At 38.5% G+C, this 21,042-nt stretch overlaps 1 long non-coding RNA gene across 1 annotated transcript in view; it reads left to right on the top strand.

Annotated features, from left to right (window-relative positions):
- LOC112541843 (uncharacterized) overlaps nt 1-18,545 on the top strand; it is a 30,208-nt gene extending 11,663 nt beyond the window's left edge. Inside the window, exons 2-3 of the long non-coding RNA XR_015793700.1 lie at nt 11,749-13,476; nt 13,590-18,545. This is a non-coding gene — a long non-coding RNA (uncharacterized LOC112541843). The remainder of the gene's footprint in view (nt 1-11,748; nt 13,477-13,589) is intronic.
- Nucleotides 18,546-21,042: the final 2,497 nt, after the last annotated feature.

Genomic DNA, 21,042 nt, shown 5'->3' on the forward strand with positions numbered 1-21,042 from the left:
ATATACAATTATAAAAACTCCCACCTTATGGAACATTCTCCCTCCGGAGATCAGGATGGCCCCAACCCTGCTGGTTTTTCATAAGTCCTTAAAGACCTAGCTCTGTGCTATGTATTTTAATTTTAGTATTAATTGTATTTTTAAAAAAATTTTGTTCATTGCCCAAAGTCACTTGGTGAGATGGACAGCCATACAAAATTTAAAAACAAAAAAAAATGCATCTGCCCTTGAAGAGTATCCGGAAGGTTAAACTGGTGAAAAATGCAGTGGCACAGGCAGTTATGTGTGTCCCTAGAAGGACACACATTGCACCTGTGCTCTGTGGGCCGCATTGGCTGCCAGTTTGCTTCTGGGCCCAATTCAAGGTGCTGGTTTTGACCTTTAAAGCCCTATGTGGCATGGGGCCAGGTTATCTGAAGGACTGCCTCTCCCCAGTTACATTTACCCGTCCCATCAGATCTGGCAGGAGAGGCATGTTGTGGGTCTCGTCTGCGAGGGAGTTCCATCTGACAGGACCTAGGAGATAAGCCTTTCCTGCCGTGGCATCCACCCTCTGGAACATCCTCCTCCTGAGGTATGAGGTTAGCCCCAACCCTTGTGACCTTCCAGAAAGCCCTTAAAACTCGTTTTTTTCAGCAAGCTTAGGAATCCCCTGGTAATAAGGAGTCTGCGTGCTGGCTATATTATATGTAATATCTTCCCTCTCATGATCTTGCTTTATTTATGTTTATTAACTGGTTTTATAGAATGTTTTAATTGCCAGTTGTATTGTATGCTGCTCAGAGTCACTTAGTATGAGATGGGCAGCCATATAAATTTGATAGATAGATAGATAGATAGATAGATAGATAGATAGATAGATAGATAGATAGATAGATAGATTCTTCTGAAAGGTCCTAATTGTTTGGTTTTCATGCAGTTGTACTGTTTATTAAGCTCAGTTCCATATTTACCATATTGAACTTTTTTCCCGTCAATAAAGATTTATAGGTAGCTAATAGCTAAAAGAAGAAAACTGAGCTCAACTAGTAATGCTTTGGTAATTAAATGGGCCCTTTCTGTTTGAAGGATTGTGATGTACAGTATACCAAAGAAAGACTTAACCAGCTACAATGGACATAATGAAAAGTTTGCAATAGCATGCAGAAGCAGCCAGTAATTCCAGATCAAGGGCTGGAAATTGATAGCTGACACACTGAAGTTTATTCAGTAAGAATATTATTGACATTTATTTGCATCACATGGAAACTATTCATGTATTAGGGCTTAAGCAGAAACAGGCCCAGTTCAGATAATCCTTTATCTTAACTGATCCCAACTAATTCTTAATTCAGGGCCTTACAACTGATATTCTGCAACATTTTCTTTTCTGTCAGCAGCAAATTCTGTAACATTGCAGATCAAGAAATATGGGAAATAAGACACAACTAGCTTTAGAGTTGTGCCATTGCGGTAGAAAATCAGTATCAGCTGCATATTGATAAGTAGCTGTGTTTAATTTGTGGCATACCTCTACATATGTAAAAGGCCAGATGGATATAATCATTCTAGCTGTTCCTGTGTTGGGAGCTCCATGACTTTAAGGAGAACATCATTGCCTGATTGTCTCACTCTACACAATTGATCTTCTGATCCGTCGGCACCCTCAGTGTTTCATGAGGATATAATTTGACACCTTTTTCTAATACATTTTGCTGCATAAAGTTACGGTACATAACCAGCATGTTCAAGACTTGTGGCCTAGATTATGGCTATGGAAAAGTCAAAGGGTTTATCTTGCTTGATTGCAGAGTGGTATCTCAACAACCAGAAAGCTTGGCAGGGGTGAGCAAGTAATAGCAAATTACTTTTTCATTCTTTAATGATTATTCTGTCTCCCTTTATTGTATTCCTTGGTAGTGATTTCTTCAGTAGCCTGACATAATCAGCCATTTCCCATGCTTAACTTTCTAGATTAAAAAAATTAAATATTTTTTAATTTTGCTATTGCTGTTGTCGTTGTAAGATTTGTATCCCGTATGTTCACAGGACTGGCCAGGAGCCTAATTTGATGCCCTGCAGAATTGCCAAAGCCCACGTTAGTCTTTCCCTGAAAGAGATTGGAGGTAGCAGTAGAATGTATTCTTCCCATAGGGTTTTGCTTGCTTTTTCTTTTGTTGTAAAGTGCAACTAGGCTTAGCAAGAAAGAACTGACAAGGAGAACATTGGAGCAGATGATACATTTTGCTATTAATGGTGCCCAAGGCAGCTAACAGCTATACTATGAATACCATAAAATAATAATTAAATATAATTAAATAAAAATATTACATTAAAGGTATCAGTGACATTGTGGCACCATCAAGCTTGCCTCTCTTATTTGCATATCATAGCAATTATGTTCAGTATGGGAAGTAGTATATACATTGATTCAAGAAATAAAGCAACCAGCTTCTCTTCTCAGATTTGTCTAATATTCCATCATACTCTACCATGATGAAGCAGCTGCATCCAAGGTAGGGCTATTGAGTAACTTATTTTTCAGTGACTGTCACTGAGGTTTATGTGCCAGATTAACCAGGACACACTTGAATTGGGAGATAAAATCTGCTGCTGATTCCACCACTCCCTGGAATCACCAGGGCAAGGAATTTGGTGCATGGTTTTGTTTTCTTTCATAGAAGTTAATGATTGCACTTCATTTCTACAACAAAAACTAAGGTCACATTTTTAGGTAATTCCCAAGCTGTGAAGCAGTACTGTGAAGTCCACATCAGAAAACATTAACTTCAGCAAAATGGGTCTGTAAACTCTTGGAAAAAGAAAAGGAGAGTCTATGGTTCATTGCACTACAGTGTTTCATTCCAGTTACCTAAACATGGATTAGTGAGGCTAAGCTACTTCTATCTAATCTATGTCTTTAATAATTGCATAGAAGGTGCTATTATTTTCCTCAGTAACACAGTTCCTTGGTTTAAAAAATGCAGAATCTTTGCGTTATATTGAAAAATAAAATATACAGAACATTCCTGTTTTAAGTTCAAACTACATCTTATAGATTTCAGGGGCGATTATAGGATTGTTCTGTCCAGTGCCTAAAACAACATCCAGACATGCATTCTCCAGTAAGAAGAGCTTGGTTAACATTATGTAGCAATTTCTATTCCCAATTGTTCTAGAACTGTTTGAAACCTTACAATGACTATTATTAATTACACAGCATTCAATCTAGTTGAAAGCTTTTATATTTCTTGGCATAATCTACTGAAATAAAGGTTCCATTATCTTAACTAGGCAAATGATTTATGACCCTCTTCGGTATCACTTATGCACAATTTACATAGTAATCTTTATGTACAAATAGTAGGCTACCAAGGCACATTACCTTTTGTCTTTCCACTACAACATCTGTTTTTGTGATTTGGGGCTAGCCTACAAGGCAACACAATTTTATTCTCTTTTGTTTTATTATGATAGCGTTAAGCATTCTTGATTATGAACAAATGGCACAATATTGGTCCATTACATTTATTTCCACGAAGTAAGAATATACTCAGTTTATTACCTAGTGGTGACATCTACATGTGACAAAGAATGTATTTTTTCCCAAGATATTTCCCTATAACTTATAGCATAACTTACTTGTGATTTGATGTTGATGATATTGATGATGGTAATGATGATATAAATTTATTATAGCTGCCCACTCAAAAAGAATCTGGATGGCTTACATCAGAATATACAATTAAAACAGTTAAAACCATGACAAAAAACATAACAACCGAGACTAAAAAGCAACCATAACTATAAAGAGCATGACAGGGGCTCCATAGACACACTAACCCCAGGCCTGGAAACAGAGCCAGGTCTTAAGGCCCTTGCAGAAACCCAGGAGAGTGGGTGCCATACATATCTCTGGAGGGATGCTGTTCAGGAGGGCGGGGGCAGTGACAGAGAACCCCAGCTTCCTCAGTCCCCCAAGGTGACATTGTTTAACTGAAGGGACCTGGAGTGTACCCACTCTACCCAAATGTATCTAGCGGGCAAATACTAGATAGGTACGTAGTCATGCAGATAACCAGGCCCTATGCCATGAAGGGCTTTATAAGTGAAACCAGCACCTTGATTTGTACTCGGAAGCTGATGTATTTGTTAGTAAGTATAAGTTCATATTCCACACCATTATAAACAAATGAATGATAGAAAAATCAGTCAAGAGTTCTCACTTGAGACACAAATAACCAGACTCAAATTATAATATTTTGGACATGTTGTCCAAAGACCCATACCCCTCAAGACATCCATAATGCTGGGAAATGTTGAAGAAAAAGAGGAAAAGCATCAACAGAGTGGATGGACTTGATTATGGTGTTAATGGGAGCACCATTGGGAGATCAAAGGCCAAGTTGGGGTCAGATCATCCTGTTCTGTCCGTATGGCTACTAAGAGTCAACACTGACTTAATGGCATGTGAACATAATCAAACAGAGCCAGTGTGGTGTAGTGGTAACTGTGTTGGACAGGCAATGGGGAGACTGAGGTTCAAGACCACCCTGGGCCACAGAAACTCACTGGGTGACTTTGGGCTGGTCATTTCTCTCAGCCCAACCTATTTTACAGGGTGGAAAAAATGAAGGAAGGGAGTAGTACATACATTGCCTATATCTAACAAGTAAAGTAATGCCACCAATTCAAAGTGTAATGAAATGTTTATCATCATAATTTCAACACTCCTAATAAGTTGAGAAAAATATTGTGGAATGAGTACAGAGAATTGCACATGAAGCTGATACTTCTTTGTAACTTTTTCTTTTTTATAAGTTGTACTATGAAAATACCAGTATTTTTTCATTAGGTGGGTTTATATAACAGACAAGCAACCAGCGCTCTACACCTCTATCTAATTTCAAATACTTTTGTTCATGCAAGCAGTTCAAATCTCCGGCAAAAGCAATTTGTCCCTTTTCTTACAGTTTGCTATAAAGTGTAAGAGAGAAAAAAGAGGGAAATAGAGATAGAATATTGTTCCATCCTCTTGGAGACATGGCTCTGCTTATTGCTTATTTTGGCCACACTTACCCTAGAGGTGCAACACAACTGCCAATAGATTTCTACTGTGGGAAGGTGACTCTTGACATTAAAAGAGTTGTCCATGCCAGCATATATGGTCAACTAAGATTTTAGTAGTCAACTAGGTTTGAGTTTTCTTCCTGCTCTTTTCAGTGGCTCTTTATTTATTCTCTCTTTCTATCTCTTTGTGAAATATATTGTGGCATAAACTACTTCCGTACTTTCAGGGCCATCAACCAATAGTTTTCTCCTAAAGAAATAAATGCTTTTTGAAAGGGAACACCTCTGATCTGGAGATATATAGCCATATGTCTCTTTTTTGGGGCTGCTTTCTGTTCCCTTGCCACGGTGAAAATCTGTCCCTCTTCTTTTTGGGAAAGAAGCTGAAGATGTCTTTTACAAATTAGGGCACACACATGAGTGGCAGAGTTCAGGTTTGGATTTTCTTCCTTTAATCTGTAGGTTAAAATTCATGTGGGGAAGAGAGGTAGGATGAACTATACCCTGATGAATTTATATCAATATATACACACTACTGGAAATGCCTCTGTAATCTTTTCATTTCACCCACCATTGCTTATCAAGATAGTTGGTACTGCTGAATCCACTGGGCTTGCACAATTCTATGAAATAAATCAAACTAAATCAATTGCATTAAACAGTCTAAAAGGCTTTTTGTTTTGTTAAAGTTAAACGTTACAGGATCAGCATGACACGCTGCTGGTAGAGAAAAGCCTTCTGTAATATGACATAAGGTAAGAGGTGTTTACAAGTTAATACAAGATATCCCTTATTTTCTATGTGAAATTATGGAAGCTATTTAAAGGTCAAATCAGCAGCAAGGAAGTTAATTTTGCAGATTCACAGTAAATGTCGAGGGGAAATGCTGAAAAAGTGCATTTAAGGAAGATAAATATTATTTCATCTTAACATAAATATAGTTCCTTTCTCCTTCTTAAAACCAGGAAACAAGAGAAACCAAAAATCCACAAAAAAATTGGGAACAAAATTATCTTGCTTCTGCTTCCTCTTCCACAATGTCTGGTGAGATAGACACTGTGGTATATGCTACTGTGGATTGATTCATTACTTGGAAGCTGAACTGTTGCTTCCAAAACCCCATTGAACTTTGGGGTTTTCCTCACTTCCTTCAAACTGGATGAACTGCTCTGGTAGTTGATGCTGCAGTCTTCTTCCTCCTCTTCCTCTTCCATCTCCTCTTTGCCATCTCTTCTTGATACTGTTTTTAGTTCATATCCAGCCCATAGCTGAAACAGCTTAAAGTTGTCCTTAGCTGTTCCAGTTTTAAAGTGGCCTTTTCCTTCTTCTCCAGTTACAATTTTCACCAAGGATAGAATTTGGTATGCTTTGGATGCAGTCAGGAGTTAGGATCTCCTCAGCTCTTACTGGCAACTTTAGGCAGCTGTGAGTACAGCCTCTCCCGCTCAGTGGCCATTTTGCTTTGGGACTGGGCTTCTGCAGAAGAATCTACCCATGAAATGCGTAACTGGTAGTTTTTAAAGCACTTGCCAGGTCTTACATGGGATTCTTACAAGCAGGGGTTTAGGGCTCTTCTGAAAGAGTGCTAGATCTGTGATTTAAAAAGCAGGTTAGCTCTTTTTTGAGAGAGCAGCAGTCCTAGGATTCATAGGTCGATTTAAACTGGAAAAGAACCAGGTTCTTCCATCTCTGTGTTGCTAGCATTGTCACTACTTGCTGCGTTACTGGTTTCCCACCGATTCTGCTGACAAGGGTTCACATGGGCATGCTTTTTACTGTTTTTAATACTCTGATGGGGGAAAGGGCAGCATCATTTTGTATATTTCATTTGGGCCATGATGATGGCTGTTGTTATTACGTGTTGGCCAATTACAACTGCAGGTTTTTCATGACTGCTCTTGGGAAGTGTGAGCCACAAGATTAGACCTGGACTGTTTGGTCACTTGCTGCCAGCACAGCCCATCTCTTGCAGTATTATTTAAAGACAAAGCTTGATATTGTCACATGCACAAACACATACATTGCTTTGTCCTGCTCTCATTTACCTGTCAGCTGGGCTATTTTGAAACATGGGTTTAGTGCTGCTCGGTCTGTGTTGACAACTGACCCAATTGGCAGGTCACAGGCACAGAAGAGATTATGTCAAGCAGGAACATCAGCTCCCTCCCTTCAACCCTTCTTTCCTCCTCCTTGCCTGAAATCTGTCAGCTGAACTATTTTGAGACATGGGTTTACGGGTCTTTCCAAAGAGCTTTAGACCTGTGTTCAGAAGTGACACAACAGACAGGTCACAAGGTTGCGCTGAGCAGGACCATTGGAAGGAGCCTCCTCCCACTTCATCTAAGGTGCCTCTACATGTCTGTGACCTGTTAGTTGGACAACTTGAGAGGTAACTAAAGCTGCCATTTAGAACAGCCATCTCCTTGAATGTAGCTTAATTGCAATATTGTCCTGCTTCACATTAAGGAGAACGGTAGCTGTTTCCCTGCTGGCAGATGGGAGAGGGGTGGAAAAGTCAGGGGAATCCGGCAGTGCCTTAACTTGTCCCTCAATAGCTGCATAAGGACAGCACTCTTCAGCCTCATTACTGTTGCATAATAGGGATTGGCAATGTGGCAGCACAATTTCTGCTGGCAGCTTACTTTTCCTGCTGTCTCAAGGACTGTGGGATAGTACTTTCGATGCAGCCATCTGGAGGAGGCCCTTAGTGGAATTTTAACAGCCTGTGTCTGATGCAGAGCCAAACAAGTAGCCCACTTTGATTGTAAGGAGAGAGCAGTTTATGTTATTTTTATTTTTATTATTTTTTACAGTGGGAAAGAAAAGAGGTCCTTGTGGATTTTCTGTCTCTGGTGCCAAAATAATTTGGCTAGTTTGGGTACTCTGCACCATGATGTGACCCGATCCCTTTGGTCACTCCTGATAGGAAATAACACTTAAACAGCATATAACACGCATACGTCTGGTGCTAAATGAGTACTAAGGAGGGAGGCAGGCTTGACTGAAGTAGAAATGTTCTTGTATTATTGCCCACTGATTAAAAGTATTGTTTGTTCCTGAAGGTCTGAGCTCTTGGTTCATGACCAACAATTATAAATTTTCCAACATGGAAAAGGACACCCTACAAAAATTGCAACTATTGGTTTTTAAGAGAAGCCACTCTGATGATAAAGCCCTTAGTGGACTTAAGCAACATGCTAGAGATATGGAAACCCAACTGGATCCATCTGCCCTGCCCAGGAATGTGTTCCTGGCTAGTCATGCCTCTATTTTTAGCCTACCAAGATATTTATATCAAATAATGTCCCTAAACGCCAAAGAACATTAATGTTAGTGTGTTTCACTACAACTGTTCTTAAGGGCAAATACAAAAAAATCCCTTATGAACTAAAAATTGTGCCTTTCTGGAGAAGGATCTATTGAATCCATAGCTCATGTCCTGTTATACTACATCTTCTACAAAGAGGCAAAAGCCTGCTGTGTAATTCCCTTTCTGGCAAAGTACTAAACTATTCTGATTTATTTTATGTACAGATTTCATTTACTATATTATGATTTTATTGTATGTTTTATGTTTTATGTATTATGTATGTATTTTTTTTATTTTTCAGATGTACAATTTTGTCTCCTTGAATATGGCTAAATTTTGTTATACTCTGTAAAATAGACATGCTCTGATCGGCTCAATGACCTAACTACAATTTTATGTTGTCTTATTTTATTTGAAATAGAAACTATTTTATTGTTATTGTTGTTGGTCACACAGTCAGCCAGATGTTTAGACTGGATATGGGACTTTTATCCACCTATCGAATCCTTCTATTATTATTATTAGGGTTAGGATTAGAATTTGTTATTATTGGTAGAATCCTGGTTGGTGACCATAATAAGGATTATATTTCATTCTACATATTTCTAATTTCCCCTTTCAATGTGTAAACCATGATGTGATTTAAATTATTATCATTATTTTATTTCTATATTGGTCTTCTTCCCAAAGGGAATCAAAGTGGTGTAAAATGGGGGGGGGGGAGAGAAAATAAAATAATGAAAAAGAACAATAAAGCCAGCTATCCTAAAAAAAGGTAATGAAAAGAGGAAGAGTTGAAGAATTTTTAAAAGATATTAAACATGGTGAAAAAAGATGTGACATGGCACTGTATATAGACTGAATGCTTCCCCTGTCCATTAACAGCTGAAATCTTTTCATGCAGCAACATGTACATTCTTGTAACCAGGTTCATGTCATTTCTGGAGCTTGTCAAGGCCAGTCAAATTATGTAAAATGATCTTGGATGGGAGAAATATTTTTTGAAAGATGGCCCTGTTAAATTTCACTCACATGTTTTATATATGAATGGAAAAGACATCTGCTTACAAATGTGACTCCCACTGTCATGTGACAATTTGAATTTTGAATTTTAGAACAATGAAAAACAGCTAGTGTGACATGGAGGTTAAGGTGTTCAGATTCACCTTAGCTATGGAAACTTCCTGGCTAACACTGGGCTAGGTACTCTCTCCACCAAACCTAACTTAAAGGATTGTTTTAAGAAAAAATTGGAGGCAGGAGTGCTGTGTATACCATGCTGAGCTCCTGCAGGAAAGGCAGGATATACATTTAACGAATATGAATAAATTAATAATTGCATTGAATTGTAAGTCCAATGAAAATTGCCTTGAATCTGTTTTTGTGCTGAAAGAAAGCTGCCATGGCAGTTATGGAAATAAAATGTTTTTTAAAAAATAAAACATTTCATTGTAGCTCTGTAAAAAAAAAAAAAAAAAAGGGTGGGGCGAGGCCAGTTACATGTTTAGTGTAACATGTAGTTTGGCCCTAACAGCTCAAGCCTAATGCATGTTTATCAAAAGTCTTTCATGGACTAACTGACAAGTATATACTGGGTAAGCTATCAGGGCTTTGTTGCTGATATTAAGGCTGCAGTGTTTAACTGTTTAATCAGATGAGTTGATTAAAAGACTTGATCCATAATACTGTTTATAATTTTGACTTGAGGATTTCCTCATAGTTTAAGGAGAACAAAGTTCACTGCAGAAACACTGGATAGGCAGATTTTATTTTATTATTGTTTACAGTTAAAATTAATATTATTTCTTGTTGATAGACAGGAATACCTTTTCAGATCAGGAAGCTGTTTAGGGACTATTTATCAGCTAAAAGAGTGATTAAAAAAGTATAAATATTTTTAATAAATATTCTTACAAATATGTATGCCAAAATTTAGAAGTACTATTCATCCTTCTTTCTCATAGGAGGTAAATGACTCTCAAATATATTTATTTAGCTGTTGTATTTATTAACTCTTTTCTAAAATGCAGTTCCCTGATATGATCTATAATGCAGTCAGATATCAAATAAATAATGCTTTTCCTTTGAAAATATTTCTTCCGAGGAAACTCTCATAGATATATTTGAGTTGTAAATTAAACTGCAAATGATTAGTTGACTAAACTTTTTTAAGCTGATGGTAGCCCTGCACAATATTCTCCTTTTCAGTGGAATTTGTTGAGAGGAACTGAGTGAGATCCATTGATACAAATAAAGCTGCATAGCATTCATGTTTGGTGTGTTGTACCTTAGATAAGTTGCTCAGCAGATTATTAACCCAGTTGTTCTAGGTATCATTATAATACCCTAGACACCAAATGAATTTTTTTATACTGGGTACAAAAGTGAGTTCAGCAGAAACAATTTGCTGATAACGTATTTGTATTTCTAATACAGAGATTAGAGAATTGAAAAAAGAAGCTGTTGGCAAACCAGTGAGTGCCTTTAGGAAATGCATACCAACTTTATGGCATTTGCCCTTGCGTAAGCAGTACAAAGTTAACTTGATGGACCAGACAATCTTGTCTCATGAATGTTATCCAAGTAAGACTGAAAATACTAAACTGCTTATTTTACAGGCACCGGTATTTGGGTCAGTGGCAAGAGAAACGATAGGAAAAACATGCAAGCTGGATATCAGAAGGGTTCAGAAGACTTTGAACTAAAGGATCAAGCCTTATCATTACTAAAGAGATGTTTTAGGTCTTGCTGAAGAATGATAGATGACTATCCTAAGAATTCTGCACAATGTCCCACTTCTTAGGTTAAATGTATTATCTATATTCCGAATATAGGAAAGTATTGTATAAGATCAGAGGGCTTCTGGGAAGGATATATAATGCTGTTCTGTTTTTCAGCTGCAAGCACTGTCCACTCCAAGGTCAGCTTCTGAGTATCCATCATTTTGCTGTTCTTTATAGTGCTTAAGTAGAAAGATCCAGATTTAGTCACTTACATAAGACTGTGCATCACTATTCATCGGGAGGATATGATTAAAGTGAAGTACAAGAAGTACCTTGCTGAAAATTAATGTATCAATTACATCAACCAGTGGGGCGAGGGAACAGCCCTGCAGATTTTGTAATAACTTGAACTCCCTTATGTGAAAACAGCAAGATAGTTTTGTGATAAGACACAACAGCATTTGTACCATACTGTGGTTAGTGAGAAGGGGTCCTTTCTCAAGACACTGGCATTGCAGCAAGCTTTCCTGCTACAAAAGGTCAGAGCAGAAAGCTAACGTAGCTCTGAAAAACATTAGAAATCATCCTGCCCTGTCCAAAAAATAATTTCTTACCAGCATATTATAGTTATACATTGTTTCATTAAAGACAACATATTTCTTGCAGGTATACAGGTCCAAATGGAAGATAAAACATCTGACTGGAAACAACATATTGGACTGCAAAGATGGCCTCATTACTACTTTATTACCCAAGGTGTTGAAGTATGATAAAATATTAATTATGCAGGAGGAACTGAACCAACTTTTGAAACACACAGAAAAGTGGAAGAGCAAAACTCTTCTGTTATGTGTCATTTCTTCCAAAGTAGAGTTGACATTCCAAAAAGAATAGATTGGGTGCGGCAACAGGAAGGAGCAAAGGGAAGAGCCTTGGAGTTGATCCAGGAAAATAGAACATGGGAAAACAGGAGAAGATACATCAGAATCATCTTAACTTTCAAGTACCTTGTGTTCCTTACAGGAATGATAGAAATTAGAATGTACATGTCACACACACATACCCCCCAAACCCCAAGAAAATAGATAATGGTCATCAGCTGAGGTCACTTTCTGGGTCATAGCCTTTGAAGGGAGGCAGTTCCCTTGGTCCCACCAGAGAGATGATTCTAATCAATCTTTGCTAAAATGATTGGATGGGACAAATGGGAAAAACTTCAATGTCATAGTATGCTGTCAGAAGAAAAGTGGGGCAAGGTCCTCAAATGAATATTCTGCCCCTGAAGTTCTCAGAGGCTTAAAATGGCAGTGTCCTGTGTTTATAACAATGGATGCAAAACCATTTGATCTTTTAATTCAGGAGAATATGTGTCTTACCAGATATGGGTGACTGTATCCCCGCATAGCTCCAACCTTTATGGCCAACTGGTCAGCGATCCTGGGAGCTGTACTTCAGCAAAATCTGGAGAGTCCAAGAGTGCCCAATCATGTTTTAAATCTTATTAAATGACCTATAATGCTGTCTTTTTTTAACTAACGTATTAAAGAATTTTTTTTTTTTTTTGGCAGAATTTTAATGTACATTTTTGTCAGATGTTCAAAACTGGAACTTTTTCCCCCCAGATTTGTCAAAGAAACTCTTATGTATGAAACAGTCAAGTACTGTATGTTGTCCATGCTTGCATTCCCATGTAATATTAGTGGAACAGAAGACCACTAGTACAGCTGAGAATCTATAGTATTTTCTGTATATTAGTTTTGATCTAATGTAAGCCACTCTAATGAACTTTATCTTTTGTTGTATCAAAAGTTTCTAAATGGGTATATCACTTTCTCTTCAATTTCCTCTTTTCTTTTGAAGTTTGAGCTATGTATGAGATTACACTTACTTCAGATTTTTGGATCCCTGGTATGCCAATGTAATGATATATCTTATCAGCAAAACAGTATGTGTACATTTTAAGACACACAAGTAAAATAATACTTAGAAAGAAATCCTGTTATTCATAAATGAATAACTCAGTGAAACATTTATTAACTGGATTTTACGTACATCTTACAATAGTGAAGGCAGTTTTACTCGTCCGTAAAACTGGACCTAACTGAACTGAAATGGAGTTTTTAAGAAACATTGAATATGTGTACAAACCAAAATAAAACACACTTCCTTTATTCCAGTGGATGCAACTGAAAAAGCTGACTATTTTTATTTTCAAGAACTGTTGAGAATAATACTTTGGAAACTAAAATGTCTGAAGATTCTATTTGTTACACTGGTCTACCTGATAGCAGTTCAAACAATTTCTGAAACTGCATCATAGTTTATAATTAAATTCCTTTCCGATGGTAATGACCCCACCAATTTGGGGATGTTCTCTAAAGTAAATAAACCAGTGTTGTCGAACTTGGCAACTTTAAGATGTGTGGACTTCAACTCCCAGAATTGAAGATTCCCTGCTGGCTGGGGAATTCTGGGAACTGAAGTCCACACATCTTAAAGTTGCCAAGTTTGACCAACACTGAAATAAACTAACCACTTTGTGTGTATATTCAAAAACCATATCTTTGGAAACAGCATTGCTGAGATATTTCTGAGGAACAGTACTATAATTACACATGGCATGTTTCATGGACAGATATCCAACCTGTCTGTCTTGCACACAAAGTCAAATACAGTACATCAGAAGCTATTTACCAACAGAGCTGAAATGAAGGCATACATTTTATTCAAAATAGTGAGTATGATAGGGTAACTACAATAAGAGGCAATATTGATCCCACCTATTTTAGTCTGCTGCTGCTGGATCAAGATAAGTACCTCTAACTGCTGATCATGAGGCATTTTCCAGGGTTCAACCATTTCAGCTTCTCCTGAAATTGCGGTTCAGGAATGTAGCTGCCCTACCCCTTCCACTGAATCTTGCCAAACGTCTGTTACTAAAAGTCCTGGAGACCTGTCATCCATATTTATGGCTTGGTATGGTATGGCTTCCCTCCTGTCATTTAGCATTGCAGGAAGTGACTGTCACAACTTGCCCACTGGCGCAAAAAAATAAGTTTTCTTTTGCTGCTATCAAAGTCCTCTTCCTTCAAGGGACCAAAGTATTTAAATGTAGGTCACTTTTACTAAAATTTCCTTGATTATTTAAATAATAAATAAACAGTGCAAGCAGTGTTGGGCATGCATGGTGGTTGTTACATTGTTTTTTTGGCGTAACAGCACGCTTTTTATATTTATTTGATATACGACCTAACTTTGTACTCTGCCAAGTAGTCAAGGCAGTTAAGAAAATGTAAAAAATATAAATAACAGAATGATAAATAATACACATTGTTTTAAAAGATTAAAATGAACACACACTCACACACACACACACCTTACTAAAACAATGTATTCATTAAAAGTCTAATGCAAGCCTACCAATGTGGAGAGACTTGGGGATCAAGCATGACACTCAAGAGGATGCGTTCTATAATGTGTGACCACCTGGGTGTCACAACCATGCAGTTGAAGCCCTGGCCCCTTGAATCTGCATTGACATTGCTTACATATACAAAGGGGCAAAGCTTTGACTTTTTTGACACCCCCCACCCCCCTTGGCAGTTGCTGCTGTGTGAGCAATACAGAAGGGCCTCTTCCTTCTCTGGCAGCAGGAACATCTTCAAAAAATTTTGACTAATGGACAACTTTGTAACAAGCAATAGCCAAGCCTTAAACTGCTTTGAGTTTTAAAGGTTAATACCAGCCCTTTAAGTTGCCTCTGGTAAGCACCTGGCAAACAGTAAAGGCCTTTCAGTACAGGGATCACATGATTCCTGGATCTATCAATGTCTGCAGGGGCTTCAGAGGAGACAAATGTGTGGCCGCTTCATGACACAGTATGCCATGCCATGACTTTCAAGCAGGACTTGGGATGCAAGTTTGTAATGGCATTTATGAGATGGTATCAGCTCACACCCATCACTCTGAAGTCATCACAGGTTGCTGTGGATGCTACTACCTGTACCTTGTACCAGGTAGCACCTGGTACCACATTTTGCGCCAATAGTAGCTCCTGGATACTTTTCAAAGATAATTGCACATAGAGTGCATTGCAGTTGTCAAGAAAGGATATAAACAAGGGATGGAAAATTGTAACGAAAATCCAACCTGATGTTAATAAAGCTTCACTCTTCAGACATTCAACCGCATATTTATTTATACCTTTTATATGTCGCTGCATTACAAAGGGACTCCTGGTGGCTTACTAATCCAACAATAAATACATAAAAATAAAGTTGTTAACCAAAATTGGCATCTGTGGCCAAGATGACAACCCTTACAAATCACGCTCAATAATGGCCTACTTCTACTTGAACAAGGCAGACTTGAAGGACCTGGGAACCAAGCCATGAAGGGGTTTATACAATAAAAAGAGCACTTTGAACTTTACTCAGAAACAGATTGGGAGCCATGCAGCACCCCTAAACAACTATTATATGATTGTAATGGGTCTAACCCACTAGCAGGCAGGCCATTGCATTTTCCATGTAGTAATTTTCCATTGCATTGCAGTAATTTATTCTTGAGGTGTTAACCACATTGTTCATTGTTGTCAGGCATCTTGTTCTTGCTTACGTGGAAGCTTCATAGACATAATATGGTTAGATAAGCTGTTTTATTAAACACAAAAGTCACATTTATGCAGAAGATTTGTTTTCTGCAGAACATAGAAATCAAACCTGCCATGTCATATACATGTATGTGAGCCAGTGTGGTGTAGTGGCTAAGGTGCTGGACTAGAAGCACCTTCTTGCCCTTCCTTAGGCATGTAAGCTGGCTGGCTGACTTTGGGCTCTCTCTTAGCCCTAGACTGGGAAGTAAGAAAAAAAAAAATCTATCTACCAACTTGCTGTGGATTAGTGTGGTAGATTGTGATCCATAACCTTCAGTGAACCTTCTTTCAGTGGGTTGATTCTGGCTGATAATAAGTGTGTGTGTGTGTGTGTGTGTATCTCTGCCCATTCATTCATTCATTCATTCATTCCAAGGTTTAACTTCTACAATTTTTTCTCCTACTTTTTCAAGTCAGTAGAATTTGGGCCGTTTTACTCCCCATTTGGAAAGTTGAAAACATTTACTCAATGTTTCTACAATCTGGCCTGTACACTGCTGGTTCCAGCCTTACAGCTTTAGCCCTTAACTCCCTTCAGAAAGGGTTATAGCTGGTGTTTTAAGTGTAATTGTGCAAAGGCACTACTGTGAACCTGCTCTTTTAGGAGGAGTGCAGCCTATTCCAAAATAGGTTGCATCTCAATCCCTGAGTCCAGTTTCCTGTATCGGTAACTCTTCCTGTTCTTTCTCATCCAGACCATTATTTAATTAAAGCAGTGTTTTCAGGTACAAATTGTTTCTTTGAAGTTGGTTTGTAAACAGCAATATCATCAACTACTGATCCAAAATTCTGAATGACCTTCCCCAGCGATTTCATGTAATGTTGAACATATGGAAGGACAAGATGGAACCTTGTGGGACACCACAGCTGGATGGCCTGTTAGATAGCAGTGCCAAACACCACCACCACCACCACCACCACCACTCCTCCTCCTCCTCCTCCTCCTCCTCCTCCTGCTGGATGCTTTCAAACAAAGGGTGAGGGAGGATGCTGACCTCTCCTTAACTAAACAGTGCCTGTAGTTCACCCTGCTGTGTTTGTGCAAGGAATTTGAATCGGACATTATTAGTTAAAGTGGCTTTTGATACATTTGTGCTTTGGCTGTTCTTTTTATTAGTCCTATCATTTCATGTTCTAGTACAGCCTTCCCCAACTTGGTGCCTTCCACATGAATTGAACAACTCCTATCATCCTAACCAGATGGGATTTCATAGAATTAGGCCACTGCGTTCATCCCTCTGCTTACTGCTGGAATCCATATTAAATATCCCAACTGAAGGCTTTGCTTGAACATATCTGATGAAAAGCAAGGCAGTCACCCCTGTAGCTGTTACCCTTGTTAAACTGTTCTTACCGTTAGCGTATTTTTCCCAAGGTTTCACTAGAAGCAGCTGTTTCAATAACACAGGAATAAACTGTGATGCACATCTTAAGTGGCCTTGGAGTTATGGCCACCTTAAAAGAGCTTTTAAGATATTCTCAGAATAAAAGAAATCACTTAGGTATCCTCCCTATTACAATCTGTTAATTCTGGACTTGTGACTAGGTTCTATCACATCTGTAAACGTATTTGCCACTGTTTGTTGAAAAAAGTATTACCACACTGTAAGGAAGAATGATGCCAATTTTGAAAAGGATACACATCATTGTGGATTTGCTTTGTACCCCAGCGACCGTTTTACATTTGATTTAAGTGGACAAGAAATAAAAGCTTATCACTTGGCTCTTTTATATCACTTGCTGACCTTATATGATTGCAGGAAGCTTAATATAAATTAATGGCCAGAAGAGATATATATAGGCAGTGCATTCAATTTTAGCTAAGAGAAGACATTTATATTTTATTTGATGAGCTACTTTTATAATTCACAAATGGACTTTGTTTAAGCGGCCAAAGTGCTGACATTCCAATAAGGATGAGGAGACTCACCCTCAAAACTTTTCTATTTTCACTTCAGTATTCAGGAAAGATATGGAAGATATAGCAAACAAAAAGCAAATTAAATATTAACATCATTTTATCTAGTGAAAGAAGGGTACATATGGTGAAACAGGAAAGTTATCGCTGAACATGGGCAAAAAATCTTGATTTATCAAGAACAAGTCAGTCCTACAGCCATTCCCTAATAATCCTTTTCTACAATGCTGTTGGCAGTACATTCATTACAAATCCTTTACTTGCTTCTGTTATTAGAACTGCAACTTTTTTGTAGGGATATAATCGGACAATCTGTGGAAATGGATACTCTACAAAGTCTTTGTGATTGTCTGATGCCAATGCTAAACTAAGAATAATTATATCTGCCTAATAGTATAGCTTGGGACTGAGGCTGATCAAATTCACTGAGTGCTCCACTATCAAAAAGGTAGCTAGAATTATGTTAACCCAGTAATCCTTATTATCATTCTTTAAGAAAATAAATGTCTTAGTGTTGAATTTTAACTGTCAACAATGAACAGAGATCCTCGTGGTATATTCTGGCTCAGATGGTCTAAGAACATAGCGGGCTGCCTGAGGAGAATATGGAGAGGGCAACTTTTATACTGATTGGCAGAGGCAGGGGGATATTCTTCATCACAGTTAGCGCAATGCAAAACTGATGGGGGGAAATGCACGCTGTTAACCTGCACAGGAATGTTTGGCCATTCTTCAGCATAATGCCTTCAGGGTACGCTTCCTGCTGACTTGCATTCATGTCAATGGTAAAATGAAATACCCTGTACAATTTCACCCACTCAATAGCTCCTGACGTTGTGCTGAGGTCTCAGCTGGAGGAGAGACTGCATACAGCAGTGTTGTCCAAACTTGGCCACTTTAAGATGAGTGGACTTCAACTCCCAGAATTCCCCAGCCAGCCATGCTGGCTGGGGAATTCTGGGAGTTGAAGTCCGCTCATCTTAAAGTGGCCAAGTTTGGACAACACTGGCATACAGCACGATTGTCCATTCTGCAGATGCCTGTGTATATGAAAACTCCCATGTGATCCCCAAACTGGATTTACGTCTGTACATTCAAAGGTCTCTGCAATGAAGACAGTAGTGCTCTTGGGCAGACACTTCTCTTCTCTGACATGGTAATGTGACTTTTGGAAGGGCAGGGTTGCTCCCTGCTGCTTGACCATGAACTGTAAACCATGAACAGAGTAATTTTTATTCAAATTATTATTTCATGTTACACATGCCAAAAAAAAATAAAAAGTCTTCACATGTCCAATTGCATTAATTTATTTCAAAACTGGTAAGAAAACAAACCCCTTGGTTTTGCAAAAAACCAGATGTGCAAGTTATGTCGGTAGATCTAGTTGTTTTGTCTTGTCTTGTCTTGTCAGTATGTAAGAGAAATTGAGCAGATTTTCACATTATTGCAGTTTCTTTTTTTTTAACCTGAACTCGACAGTTTAGACAAAAACACATCTAGTTTATTTTCCTGTCCAAAACCAGAGAGCCATGGAAATTTTTTTCTGAGGCAGTAGATGATTACTTTACATTACTTTATTCTACATTAAGTGCAGCGGCTTAATGATGCTGAAAGTTGCCGGCCAGAAATGGCTGACGCTTCAGTGGTTCGAGTCCAGCCTTCGCGTTAAACAGGGTGAGCTCCTGTTTCCTCCCCAGTTCCTGTCAACCCAACAGGTCGAAAACTCACGTGAGTAGATAAATGGGTACTCTCACTCCGGTGGGAGGAAAAATGCTGGCGGCGCCTTGCAAAAAGGAGTCGGGAGCAGTTGCTGGTAAGCGCGAAAAACCGCGCGTGCCCGAAAAGGGCGCTAAGCAACGGAAACCCCGCCTCCTGCGCTCACCAGCTGGGCTCTGCTCTAGGAAGGAGGCTCTGGCAAACCACTTCCGAAACACTTGCCTTGAAAACTGCAAGGACTCGTCCAAGCAGTCACTGCAGAGTCAGTAATGACTGAGCACAGATTAAAAAAAAAAAAAGATGATTAGCAGATATATTTCTTGCAGCTATAATAATATGGGCTATTTTTTCCCCCTCATTCTCAGTGTACTACTTCACATACCCAGCACATATGTCAAGGTCTTTTCATAGTCCTTTTCACTCATAATGAAAACTTCCTTCAGTAAAAATAGTCCCATTAAAAATAAAGGGGCATGAAAACACTAGGGATTAAAGAATAAATTGATTTTGCTGTATGCTGTGGGATGTTGGAAATTAACCCAAAGAAAGTACTGAGGAGGAAGTACTGTAACTTAATTGTATGGCTTTCTATTTAAATGCAGAAATATTTGCTTCCAATCATTTAAACAACCATAAACCATGAGCTCTAATTTTTCCGTGGAACTAATACAGTTCTTTGGATTTTTTTTTTTTTTAAACTCTTACCTAGTCCGCAGGATTTTTGTTTTTCTTCCATAGCCCTAATACGCCTGTAAAGATGTTAATATGTACTAATTTGAAGCCAGGCTGCTGTAAGGAGGAGGTGGCATGCTGTGTAAATGCAAGAAGATTTCATCTCAGGAGAACAAGATTCATTTTCCAAGATGAAATTGCTTTGGCAGTGTCAGACTAATAGAGATGTTTGTTCCTTCCTATCGCCACACAGGTTATGTGCTTGTGCATATCTGAACCTGACAGTGAATGTGCCCTTCAGAGAGCCTCTCTGATAACAGGAAAAAGTGGAAAAGAAAAGATGGTCCAGCAACTTCTTTGACCGTGAATTGCTGAAGAGTGCAGCATTTTGGAAGGGAAACTTGCCTTTTCTTTTTCATCTTTCCACCACAGGTTTCCCTCCTTGCCGGCCCACTGCATAGCCACGTCTCACATGTCTCCCCCAGATTTAAATCTGTTAAATGGTTAAGTGCTGGGAAATAGGGTGGCGGGAACATTATTGACAGACTGAAGGAAGAGTGGGAGTTGATTGCACATTGCTAAAAACCTGGGAAAAAGCCAGTATAATATAATTTCACTCTGGGAATCTATTGCTATGGCAACAAAGAACAGACTTTCTTTAAAAAACAAAGGTTCCAGTTCAAAAGTATTACTGAAGCATAATTAAAGTACTGGTGGGGTGTGTGTCTCTCTCTCTGTATGCGTTTTAACTTGCTGGTTTATATCCGATACATTTAAAAATGGAGAGGGAAAACCTGTTTATTGATCCAAGACATCAAACCTAGGATTTCTGCCAAAAGGTTTTCCTGTTTTAATGTTATTTATACAGGAGCCAGACATAGCCTGCAAGCAGTTCTGATGCTATCTTCAATTTGTTTCTTCAAGACAGTTGGGCTTTTTCCCTTCTTGGCATGACTAAGAAATTTACAAAACAGAAGGCTAGTCACAAATGTCTCCTATC

Source organism: Python bivittatus, unplaced genomic scaffold, assembly GCF_059951505.1.
Source record: "Python bivittatus isolate LINGU-HERP-01145 unplaced genomic scaffold, Pbiv_v1 ctg000850_np1212, whole genome shotgun sequence".
Taxonomy (NCBI): Eukaryota; Metazoa; Chordata; class Lepidosauria; order Squamata; family Pythonidae; genus Python; species Python bivittatus.